We start from the raw sequence: 13,527 nt of genomic DNA on the forward strand, positions 1-13,527 counted from the left end.
GCGACAGAGGCTCTCGTTCATTCTCTCTCTCTCTCTCTCCTTCTCGAGAAACATATCCCTCCAATCGGTTCATTATGTGCATATACCCGCCTCATACGCAATTGTACACAGCGTATCGAGCCCATAGATCGCGCTGAATGTAAATCACCGCCATCGAGAAGCGTTCCCTTTTTCTCAACTCCCCTTGTTTTTAACATGAGAAGGCGTCGTTTTAGTTGGTATAATTAAGCCATTTTTTTTTTAAATGTTGCTTCGGTCGTTACATTAGTCGAAAAGATTAAGACGTGAAGCGAGGAGAGGATGATGCTGTCCCACCTCCCCTCGCCTTTCCACCCTCTCCTTTCATTTCTCTCCCTCCCTCTCTCCCTCTCTCTCTCTGACTCCCTGCCCACTTTTCCGAAAAGCACTCTCTCCCCTCTTCCTTCCACCCTTTCCTAAGCATTCAAAGTCCTCTTCAGCCCATCTCCCCCTTTCGTTCCCACTCCCCTCCGTTGCCACTCCCTTTCCTCTGCACCCCTCCGTCCCTTCCCGCCATCCCCGCACACCCTCAGCAAGCCGCTGTTCCATGCCGTTCGATGACATGGGCGAGAGAGAGAAGGGAAGAGAATGAGTGTGTGAGAGAGAGAGGAGATAGCTTGCTCACTCGTTCCCTCCCCTCCGCACAGACCACTTCCCCTCCTAATTCTCTCCCCACCCCATCTTACCATCCCCTCAAAACCACCCCCTCCCCCGCTCCGCACTCCCCTATTTTCCCTCACCCACTTCGCCAACCCCACTAACCTCCCCTTCAACCCCACCTCCCCCTCCCCCCGAAGGGTGCCCTCCCTTCAACCCCCACCCTTCAGCCATTCTTTCCCCTTCACTCCTCACCCACCCCGTTCCCATGCCGGTTCCTCTCCATCAGCTGGGTCGGTTTGGCTTGCGAGGATCTCAGTGGGAGAACGGCGGAGGGTTAGAGGGGGGAAAAAGAGGGTGGGGAAGGTGAGAGAGAGAGAGAGGGCGGGGATGGGTAAACTGGGGGCGGGTGGGGGCGAGGAGGGGAGACGGAATGGGGAAGAAATACACGGCGAAGTGAAAGGGAAGAAGGAAAATGAAGGGAGGGCAAGAAGGAGTATGCAGACTGGGAAGGGTGGAGGGACCGGATGAAAAAGGAAGGTAGGTAGTAGCTGTGTGGGCATGGGAAGAAAAGGGAGAGGGAGAGAGAGCGATTTCTTTTGTAAACTCCTCGCGTTTTTCTTTTTATCGCCAAAAGAGAGCGGATGATCATTTATTTATTCATTTATTTTGTTATGTGTGGGCGAAATTTTGAAACTGTGCCTCGGTCATTTACTTTTCATTGCTCGAAAGGTAGTGGGTTTCCTTCGAGGTGGCGAATATTCCCGCGTCGTGTCCCATTGGTACCATTTTGTTAAGACTACAATTGCCGCCGCAGACTTGTGAGTGCCCCGCCAATTCGCGGTCAAGGCCATCCCCAAAGCGGTCCTCGAGATAAAAAATAACGCTTCGAAGGGACACCAGAATAATTGCGCCAATGACCTGATGATATGCTTCTTCCTTTTGACCGGTAATTCCTAATAGTATGTGAATTTTTTCGTTTCATCATCATCACGGTTTAACCCAGGATCGATTCGTAGCAGCTCCGTGGCATTCAATAAAATTATTTTTATATATAGACATATTTATGGGAGACCGAGAATTAAGCAACAGTTAACTTTGATGTTGCATGCCAGGTGTGGAATCACTCCCGGCCACACGCCCTAGCGGTCTGCAGGAAACATGTAGATATGGAAGCTGTCGTGGTGTCTCTCATTGTTTTCATTTCTTCATAGTCCCTTGCGTTAGTGTCTTCCATTACTTGCTTTCCCAATTCCCCCTTTGAATTTTTTAAGTATTTCTCTCCCGGTATTGCGTGGAATATTGCATGTCCACATCAATGAATTGTTCATGCATATCAATCTGTTGATACCTCCCCCTTATACAATGAAGAGTAGGTAGGCTTATTACGACGCCTGGATTCCCATCTCATTTTCCTATATCCGATTAAGGGAAATAACCTCAACCGCAGATAATATCGAATATCTGCCACTTCCTCTCCTAGCGATACCTTCCGCGAACATTAATGGAAACAACTTCAAGAGATATCATTTCGCTGAAGAAAAATAACATCCAAATTGCCAACATTTCCGCAGTTTTAGAAAATGAAAGTCATTGATTTCTACGGATGTGCGCAAAGTGTGAAGTTAGGTTAGGAATTCGATCAATAGTATATTCATTAGATTAATACGTGGATTGAAGGCTTTTGAGATGTGTGTGTGTTCGGAGAAGAAAAAAATTAAAATAAAAAAAAATGCACGAATAGGAAAGGAAACGAAGTTTCACGTTTGATAGAGAAAGAGAGAAGGTTATTGGAGGAATTTCAATGATGGAAGGATGCAGGACATATTGAGTGATTATTACATTTTGAAGTCTTTAATAGAAGGGAGAATACTCGGCAAGCGAGGTGGAGGTAGGAAGGGAATGTGTATGTTAGACGAATTTGAGAGAATCAGCGAATCGTTTATTGTAAAGCGCGGTTTTAGGGTATAAATTGCCGGATACATTCAAAACCTATCTGGACCGGAAGGGGAGATTGCCATTAACTATAATAACCATGTTTCCTCCGATTATGGTTTTCAATAAACCTATCGTACCTCAGAATTAGCCTAATTGGTTTCCCTTTTCTTATTGTAAATACCCTCAATAGGGTTCTCTCTTCACCCACTCTTCGAAGTGCTCTCTTCATTTGTCACTACCAATTTCGCTTCCATCTTTCATGGCACCACATTCCCACCATTTCTAAATTCCTTTTTTTCTCCTCCTCCAATTTAAAATGTCTCACTCTCCCATTAAATATTAAAGAAATGCCTTCCCTTCCTTTACGTTTCTCTTTGTGCGAATTCGAAATAACCTCTGCATACTGTTCACCTTGAATTCCAATTTAACTCCACATCCTATGATTCCCACACTTTGGTTTTGTGTCTACTTTCAATTTACTCCAAATTATAAATTATCTTAATGGATTTTTATTAAAAATGCAATGAAAAACTAATGAACTTATGACGGTAAACAAATCCATCCCTAGTTTAATTAGTTTTAATTAACGGATTCTCAACCTTATTACAAGTCTAAAAACCTACGAACACCGCTGGCTCGAATGAATACCTTGTATCATAAGACACCCAAATATACTCTTTTGATTTTTTGTCCCCATTTTGGAGGTTGCTAAAGACGAAATGGACGGATGAAATAAGAAATGAAGAAAACAGAAATACACAGAAGAATTGGGGAGAAAAGAACGCTATCAGGCACGACGAGGGAAATAAGAAACGGAATGGCTGGCATTCTTTGAATCATAAGGAATCTGAAATCATAGAGGGTACGTAATAGAAAGTAGATATCAAAGAAAATAGGTATGGATGTTTGACGAAAGACCTATCAGGATGTGAAAGGGGATAGCATTAGAGAGAGGGTAGATTGGAAGGTCGATAGATCTTAAGATTGAAATATTGATGATGAACATTCGTTCTTTGCAGGCCCCCTCAACGTGAATCGTCAACGAAAAAAATCATTTTTGCACAGTAAGGGATACCACACGAATAATTAGGAGAAATAGAATTTCTAAACACATGAGCTGTTCAAATTCATCGCGCATGAATATTCAAGACTTTCCCGAAACGGAGTCTGGAAAAGGAGAGAGTTTAATTTAAAGGAGATGGCATTGTCGGAGATGGTCGTGGATACACCCCAGCTGCCACCTTCCACCGAAGAGGATGAAGACAGCGACACAAGTGTGTCGATATTTCATGCCCACCGCACCCCCTACCTCCCCCCCTCGGCCCCGGCCAGTTGAGCAGATGTGGGCGTGTTCCGCGGAGCGTCGCGATAAATATATTTCTCGAGCCAGCCACCCCGAAGCGAAGGGGGCAGGTGGAATGGGATATTGTTTTCGGTGCCATTAACAAGCCGCGAGAACAACCCTCTAAACGAACCGAATCCCGTGGACACCGCTCGCCTCGTTAGAATCGCCGTGCGGTGGGATCTCGGGCGGATATGTAGGTCTCGATATAATTCATTTATCGATATCTCTCATTCGATAATAATGATCATTAATATATATATTAATACATTGCATAAAATATTGTCGAATTACCGTTAATTTTGCATCGACATTCGATTTTATTCACTGGTTTTTCAAAGTTTTAAAATTGACAATAGGTATACATACAGGTATGCTTCCATGGAGGATGATACCTTGTCGGACATTAAACTATGTATGTTTACCGTTTAGATCTTAATTAGCGTACCGGATGTGAAAGGAATGCGGATAAGATATTCATATTGAAAAATAAAAATAACTCTTGGTACTCTTCCACGGGTTAATTTAGGCGGTACGAATCGTTCCACAGATCTTCCTCCATCTTCCATCCTTCACGCCGTGGTATAAGGTTAAGCTCGGACGTGCCAAGAATGGAGGTTAGGGCCGAAATGCATAATCTAGGCGGGAGTTGGGGGGGGGGGAGTGGGCGATTAAAGGGTGTGAAGGGAAGAGAAGGAAAGAGGAGAGAATGGGAGTGGGTGTGGGGGCGGACCCCGAGAGGAGTTGGTCGAAAGAGCCCTGAGGGGGTGGTCGTACCCCAGCTAGGCGTGGTGACCTCACCCGGACACTTGCTCCTTGATAGCGAGGAGTGGAGGAGTGCGAGGGGGGTTTATGCACTAAAATTTAATGTCTCGGTAATGAAACGTTTTTAGAATGCATTTCAACTACCCATGTAGTTTAAATTAAAATTAAATTACGTTGTCGAATTATTTATAAATGTTCCTTTTTTGGCAAATAGAAACCAAACAGACGTGAAAGTAAGGAGATGCGGCGGTTTCATATTGGCACGGCCTTCGATACGGTATTTGATTCGATACACCAACATTTATCCTAAAGAATTAGGTACAGTTAAGAGAAAATCCGCCAGATTCGTCAAAAATTTTTGCGATAAGAAGACGAGTGCGTGAGGTCTTTAAGAGGAATTGGGCTGGGAGCCGCTTGAGATACAAAGAGAATAATCCAGACTGATACTTCACCGAGATTCAGAACAAACGAGTTTAGCAATAACACAAAAGATATTATTATGGCCCTACCCTCTTCGGTTAGGTTAGAGACTACAAAGATAAGATAAGGGAGATGGGCTCCAGAACTAATAGATACTCTTACAAACATATGTTCATTCCACGGACAACCAGGACTCATAATAGTAAGAAATCAAATTGACTACAGAAATAGAAAAGATATTTCATTTACATGTGAGAAGAAGAATAATCGTTGCGTAGACATAAGGTAGGTGAATGTGTTTGTTAGTTGCTAGTAGATATGTTTGCATGTGTGTAAGTTAAAATGGTTTTCACATGAATTTTTACGCCTCTGCAGGTGTGAATTTACATGAATTTGTTAGTTTTGTGGGTAGCTTTTTCTGTTTTACGGGTGGTGACCTAACGCTACCCGCTACAAGTCCTTGCGACGGCTTGCGGAGTATTATGTAAACGTACATATATGTGGCCTGCGAGCCGCCGTGGTGGCGTGTGGCAGTGGTTGGTAGCTCACCAGTCATTTGAGCAGTTATTGACTGAATTGGGGTAATTCATTTATCCTACTGAATTCTCGAATTTTACTCAAGGGAAAGATGATCTCTGAGCTCTCAATATTCCTTAGCATATCACTGTAATCTCTCCTATCACTTTCAATGGCGCAAGGAATATTAATTCCATGTCCGCGATATTAAAGTCGAGGGATGCGTTGCTTTCTATTAGTCTTAACTTGCGCCAGCAATCTTCGTGTTTCCAATGCCACCCGGTAAAAATGGGACAATTTCTTTTCTTTCATAACGTTTCGTTTCGAAAAAGGTTGCTTTTATTTATATTGTGTGAAATTCGAGTATTGATACAGAGTTCTATTGTTAGCATCGAATAAATATGTTAAATCATTACCATATCGACCGATTTCCCGATTTAGCTGCGTTGCTAATTTCCACTCAGTTGCCCGAGTCCATCGCGGGCCGCCGGCCGGTATGAAAGCGGGGGATGGCCGGGCGCTTGTTTTCCCGGGAGTCGCCCAGGCGACGACGCGCCGCCGCCGCCTCCGAGGGACCGCACAGGTGATCGGGGCGGCGAAAGGCCTGGAGGCGGGGCGAGGATCCTCATGCGGGAGGTGGCGATGCATCACCCTGGGAGATTATTACGCCCTCCTCCTCCTCTCTCCTCACAGTTGGCAGCTGAATCTTCGGATACCTGCCTACCAACTTCTTCTCTCCGGAGGAGGAGGATTTGCTGATCGCGGGCGTAAAATGAGGCGTCCATAATTCGTCTTTTATACTTGCACCTCAGCTGTTTCCTTCTTCATTTTTCCTCTCTCGTTCTCATGAATTACCGTTTGAAATCTCCTCCTCGGAGCTCTCTACAAGGGCTGCGCTGTGATCAGGAGGCGGATCCATGGGTGGAGGGTGGACGGCGAACATGTGGGGGGGAGGGGGAAGAGTGGTTTGTTGGAGACTACTCCCGTGTGTCCTTTTTTTCAACGAGGGAAGTGACTCGATGGCAGAGGGAGCAAGAGAGGGAAATCATACGGATAACATAGGTGCAGGTTATTACGAAATAATAATAATAATTAACAATGCTTAATGAAAAAGTCTGGTAAAATTTCTTGGCAGAATGTTTGCGAAAGATGCTACGGTAGTTGAGGAGATTAAAAGGTGCGCAAATACTGGAAAATGCGCTGTTGAAAGAATTTGGAGCTTAATACAGAACAGTGAATGCTTTTATAAGTCGGGAAAAAAGGACTGTGTTGGAGAGTGTAATGTATATCACATTACTGCTTAAAAGGGATATCTGGATAAGCCAGGATAATCACAAATGTCTAATAAGTGTATTTGTGGGTGTGGGATGCTTGAGGAGTCCTTGTGGTGAAAATAGAAAGTATTGTGTGATGAATTAGTGGGTCATGAAAGAATAAGGGTTGGATACAACGGCAAGAGACGAGTGTGAAATAAACGTTCCACTTTGCTTTGGCCACGTTGAGCGAATTGTGGAGGAATAGCATCAACCAAACAGATTTATCTACATGGTACTCTTCAAGCCACCTCAAAGGGGTTTGGTACGTGTTTATTCCACGCCAGGAAAGCAGTAACAAAATTAAGTTTTGTTCTAGTTTTAGTTGCCAATAAATACGTTTAGTGATTGAAATAATGCGAATAATCTTTTAAATATCTAAGAGCACTTCAGTGTTTTAGTTTAAAATATTTCTCCACGTACGTGAGACCCAAAAAAAACCACAAACACAGTAATCAACTCAAAGGTCGGTTTGGTAGGGGATGGTAGATTTCACCCAGTACTATGCCCTATACGGCGTGTGAAATTCACACATTAGCAGGGTAGTGGGGTCAGTTCCTTTCCCTGTGCCGGTTATGGTTTCCCAGGAAGATCTGATACCGGAAAAATCACATAGCTTGGGTGGAGTTGCAGGTGCCTAAAGAGGCTTACCCGGAAATCGAACCCGGGCCCTCTGGTCAGTAGTCCTATTCTCTACCTCTGGGCCATCGCGACCCACATGTGAGACGTATTGATGGTAATGTCACCACGGGTTATCAATTAGAGAATTTGTTTGTTGCAGCTTTCCAAAATCATCCTGTTAACTGCCGATCGATTTATTCCCTCATATATTTCCCATGATTTGCTTCTTCTCATAGTTCATCGGTACTAGATCTTAATACAGTACTAGGTACATAGTACTAGACCTTCCACTGTTATTTCCCCTCTACGAGTGTTTCCTTCAATTATGGTTTTCATTAATATAGCTTGCCTTCCTATTGTGTTCTCGTCCTCCACATACTTCTCTCTTCTAAACCATCTTTGGATTACTTCTTCATTTTACATACTATCTATCCATTTGATTTTTATCATTCCTCGTTAGAACCACATTCCCATTCGCCTCCAACCACCTATTCCTTCCACCGTTCAAATTCCACGTTCGTAGAAAAATTGACCCCATGTACAACTCTGAACAAATCGCTCCCATATGTCAAAGCCATTTGTCTACAGTTGTGGCTTCTTTAGATGGTGTAACTAGGACGATAAAATAAGGATTAGGTAAAATAATGACCACGCACCAAGCTACCCAAAATCATTACCCCCCCTCCCCCCAAGATCGTCTTTTGAACTAATTTATTCCGATTCCTTATCCGTCGCGGGGCAAGTATCTTAAATCCGTTGAATTTGCAATCTCTCTCTCTACTCTCTCTTTCCTCAGTACCTACGAGATGAATGATACATTTTAACATAATCACAGAAGAAACATGCTTCCAATTTATTCAATAAGAATGCCTGTAATTAAACTTTCCCTCCGTCAGTTTTCCCCATTCTAGTTCCTCTAACAATTTAGACACGAACATGATACTACTACTAAATAGGATGGAAAATGTATAGAAATTTAAACAAGGAAGGGGTACAACAAGGGATTTGTGGGTGAATTTAGTCGAGGAGAGGGGGAATGAAATCGGGGACAGGGGTCTTAGGAACGTTAGGGGCCTTCAGAACGAAAGAGTATTTAAAAAACGACGTATGGGAGTGGCAGAGGCGAAAGAAGTACCTACGCAAGAATAGACAAGTATGGAAGGAATTGATGCCAGGGAATGAATTTAACTGACGTTACTTGAAACGAAGCTTTTTGGACTTAACCCACGAAAGGGAACAGCGTGAAGGGTATGTACGCATGATATAAAAAAATGTGGGGTGACAAGCGCCCTGGAAAATATTTTGGATCAATATTTCTTCCCGGGTCGGTGAATTAGCTCTAACCGCCCCCTGCCCGCTTTAGAAGTTTCCAGATCCGCCCCCGGCTATTATCGATGATGTTTTTCGGACGACAGCTGCTATCTTAACCAGGGAAAAGCATTTTAATGCTACCAATAACATTGATTTTCCAAATAGCCTCGGATTTTATTTTTTTCCTTTAAAGCATAACGGATTTATTCCCTCTTATCACGAGTCATTCGTCAGGGTTGTTATTGCTGTGTTCGGAATTTCATATGGACCCCAATTTGTTGCTTTTTTTTAATTCGAATAATTTATTTCATGACGATTTTTTAAAATGGAAATTCGTAAATATGGAACAGTTTGCTGTGAGGTTTTACGTAAATGTGTTTATTTGTCATTTTGGTTTAGAGCGTCTGATTTTTCTATAAGTCAGTGTCTTTTTTGTTCAAATTTTGTGCAGGTTAGAGCACGCATTCGACTGGAATCTTTAAAAATGCGTGCAAAATTGTAAATAGAAGACTGATTGCTATTCGTATACTATAAAATATTTCTCGATCCCGGAAACCAATACATGTCATCTATCAAGTATACATTGGATAGCCGTGGACCTTGAGAGAGACGTAAGAGGTCACCCGAGGCCAATTAAATACATATGTACGCTCTGTTTGCACTTTGTGACCTAGAAATTGAAGTTAATACGAAATAGAAAGGAGGAGGAGGAGGGAAATAACACCACTGAAGAGAGTTAATTCCCAAAACTCTTCCAAGTGTCCACTTACTCCCATCTTAATTGTAACATTTCTGTTACAACCCTTATAAATTACGCACCATGCCATAAATGATGAGCTATGAAATAAAAACGAAATTATAAAATATGTACGCACGTTAAGTTCCTCTATTCGTTCATGCATTTATGTTTACAGCAGGAGTTGACCCGTGTGATTCTGAGCTGGAGCGCATAATAAACTAAAGAGTGTTCTTCCAAAGGAGATACACACGCCGGTAGTTAGTGTTATGGCTCCATAAATGATGACTCAATAATGAGCTCTTGGTACTTTCCAAGTCGAAGTATTAACATATAAATGCAATTAGGAGAACTTATGCAAGAAAGGGTAAATGCAAAAGGGATGTAATTCACCCGAGGGCTTTTATTAGGTCACCTCGTACATCGGGCATACTTACAATGTGGTTTCATTTACGCTCAATAAATTCGCTAGCTCCACGCCTACTCTTCTCGTTGTTCCCATTACTTAATGCAAGTAAATCCTTTTCACTATTCAGTCTTGCTAGTTATGGATGTAATTTTATCAAATATAATTAAGCAATCGGACTATGCCCTATTACCCGTAACACGATGGCAGTGACAAACCCAAAGACAATGGCGTTAGATTACCTCCCTTCTTCTGATTAATCACACTTCAGCCATTACCCTGTTATTCCGTACGTAAACATTAGTCCAATGAAGGATTAGTGCTTCTGTGGAAAACAAAATATACAAACATATTCATTACTATTAAACAATTTTTTTGGGCAACAAGTTCGTTGGGCGCCCAAAATGATGTGTAGTTGTCCGGCGGAAAAACGTTAAGCCAAATCCTAGACCGGAGTGCTTCAATTAACTTGACTTTAATCAACTTGGCGTTGGCCATAAAAATCACGCCCCCCAAATCCTGGGTCCTTGCGCTCATTAACGAAAACGACTTCGGTTTGCTACACAATTCGGACATTTGACAAGAAAACTCAATTTCCCTTGAACCCAGAACTAGCTAACCATTAAGAGACAACTGTATTGAACGAGACTTGTAACCGAGGAGAGATTTACCCACGTATCCCCCGCAGCGAGCGGCACGCCCAGCCTTGAAGCCGGTGGCTAACCACCGTCACTGGGTTAGTGCGATTTATTTTACAACTTAGGAATGTCCCACAAATTTTAATAAAGCCAGGACCGGTTTCAAAGTTCTCACGTCATCATCAAGAGTAACACTAGAACCTATTTGGTACACCGCGGGGAGTACGTACTTTATGAGCTCAATCGCGCCTTGCAAGGGTCTGACATGGCAGTTAATCCAAGGATCACCTTTCCCTTGTGCCCAAGGAACCCCTTACCGGCGATACCTCAGTGAAAACCCACTGGCAAATTCCTGGTCACGTCCACCTGAAACAAGAAAAAAAAAACTTTCACGTCATCGCTAAAGGCATATCCGACGATGTGCGTCGTGGAGTTCTATAAACATTTCCCAACTGCATTGCATTTGAGACACAGGATAAAATCATCGCTGAAAGTTGGCAGGCGCATTTAAAATGAACCGGGAATTATGCCAAAATGGGATGCTCTCATCAAACTCGACAAGGACGTGGAACGTGATGGCATGAGAATGAAATCAAAATTGTCACATCAATTTTAGGCATCAGTGGAGAGCGTTAGATACTAACTGCGCAAGAAGTTACACTGTTTACTAGCAATAGAAAGGCAACCAAGGTACAACCAAGATAATGAAAACTGCAGTTCCCAAAGAAAGGAGGAAATAATAAATTTTATGGGTAGGAATTCAAAAAATGGTAGGAGACTTTCGCCTAGCTGAAACGGGCAGCCGGTTTTACTAAAAAGGAGGTACTCCTACGATACGGATAGCTTTTGGAAACTAATTTAATATAATCCCAGTTGTTTGACGAAAACGTATTCTTAATTTGAAATCTTGGAGATAAGAAGGCATATTCTAAGAATCATTGGGGACGGGTTTCTTTATTTCTAGGACAGTGGGGTTATGCAAGTGAAAAACAATGCTTTTAACCGGAATTTATCCATATTGAAGGCGTAATCTTGGAAACAAAAATCATGTAATTTAGTATAGTGTTCGTATATAAGCTAAACAAAAACCTGTATCAGTCTACTACGTTACTCAGCAAATTTAATTACAAAAAACAGTAATCATATCCTATCTAATGTAAAAATAATATGGCCGAGTGTTCATCATGCTCGGACGAAGATTTAATATATTTGGCTGAAGCAACTCGTTGTTTCTATCCGTGATATACGCTCAGTAAAAAACGGAAACTCTCTTTCTTATTATTTTTTACTTTCTAACCGTCAGCAGTTTGAATTTGGCCAATTGCTTTTATTTAGCACTAACCGCATGCCTGCGGCCAAGGCGACGATAGAAACTATAACGCATTCACGGACAAGTATCGTGTCCAGAGGAGTGGAGCTTCTAAATGAGAAAACAGGCATCATTAAGTAGGATCTATTACTTTTTGCAAATAATTTTCTGATCAAGTGACACGTGTTACATAATTAATCTTTTAGATATTAATTACCTACGATGTCAATCAGCGGGAAATGCACATTACCTACCTACTTCATTTTTTCTTACCAATCAATAAGCCTCTACGGTTTAAGAAATTATGTTTTCACAAATACCGAGTCATGAAGGACACTTTTCGATATGGAGCTTTATTATATAAGAGCTTAATTATATAGTATTTTCAAAATTCATGAGCAAAGTTCCCCTCTTCACTTCGCCACATCACCCAGGCAAACGATGGAACATTGCTCCTCCTCATTATTAGCACCATCAAGAGAGAAAAATGAACTCTTGACATTAGTTATTGAAAACTGGGAAGTAAAAAGAATACAACGTTATGTCTTTCGGTGAGAAAAGTGAAACCACATCACTTTCAACGGCAATAAAATAATTGTAAGAGTTTTCTTTAAAATTACTTAAATGTCCACTCCTTCTCACCAATCCTCGGTAGTATAGTGGTCAGTATCCCCGCCTGTCACGCGGGAGACCGGGGTTCGATTCCCCGCCGGGGAGATTTTTTTTCTTTTAAATTTGGAATAATGTATGCACATTGCACTCTATTTTACCCAATTTTATTATTTAACAACGTTGCGGTTTTTTTTAATGCTTAAAAACCAATGACTACAGGTCATAAAGCTTGAAAAGTTCGCGTGCTTCGTATGAGTTTCTGAGCCCATTTCTGCTGATCCAACATATATAACCGCTCTTTGGCTATAGAAATAGTACACTAGGTCACTCATAAAAGGTTTGAAGCAAGCTCCCTTTTCCTACAGTTCATGAATCAGAGAGGAAAGAAATTCGCTTGTTCTGTGCTCAGAAAGTGTTATCATTATTGAGTCCAAATTGAATCGAGAAGTAGAATCTACATTGCTTTGCAATTCCGATTCGATCAGATTTCAAGCAGAAGTTAATGAGAAGAAAAAAATGGGATTAGGTTAGCCAGTGCCAAATATACGATATAAGATTTAACAATGAGCAAGTCGGGATCGGGGGATTATCTTATCTCCTATTTTTTCTCGTTGGAAATACATGCATTCATTAAATCATGCAGTTAAGCCTCTAAGACGATTTTAACGTTATAAAAAAGCAACAGGTAAATTTAAAGTATAATAATGGACGGTTGCCGTTTTAGAATAAATAATGACTGTATTGAAATTTTTGGCAAACATTCGGGAACCCTCGAAATTGTCGGTTCTTTCTAAACGAGCTTGTATGTATGCTAATTTAACAAAACTATTAACTATGCAGTATTTCTTGAATTGATCAGGGAAGAGAAAACTTCTGATAGACATTTAGGTGACTATCAAGGTGGATTTGGAAAGGCCAAATCTTACTGAGAATAGATATTCTATTATTATTTTTGGTATTCTAGTTATTAACATAATTTTTGGCT

At 41.7% G+C, this 13,527-nt stretch overlaps 1 non-coding gene across 1 annotated transcript; it reads left to right on the forward strand.

Annotated features, from left to right (window-relative positions):
- Positions 1-12,575: 12,575 nt before the first annotated feature.
- Positions 12,576-12,647, forward strand: TRNAD-GUC (transfer RNA aspartic acid (anticodon GUC)). Its single transcript has one exon. It is a non-coding gene; the product is annotated as a tRNA-Asp (tRNA).
- Positions 12,648-13,527: the final 880 nt, after the last annotated feature.

This window comes from Hetaerina americana, unplaced genomic scaffold, assembly GCF_022747635.1.
Source record: "Hetaerina americana unplaced genomic scaffold, ioHetAmer1.1.p SCAF_4, whole genome shotgun sequence".
NCBI classification, from domain to species: Eukaryota; Metazoa; Arthropoda; class Insecta; order Odonata; family Calopterygidae; genus Hetaerina; species Hetaerina americana.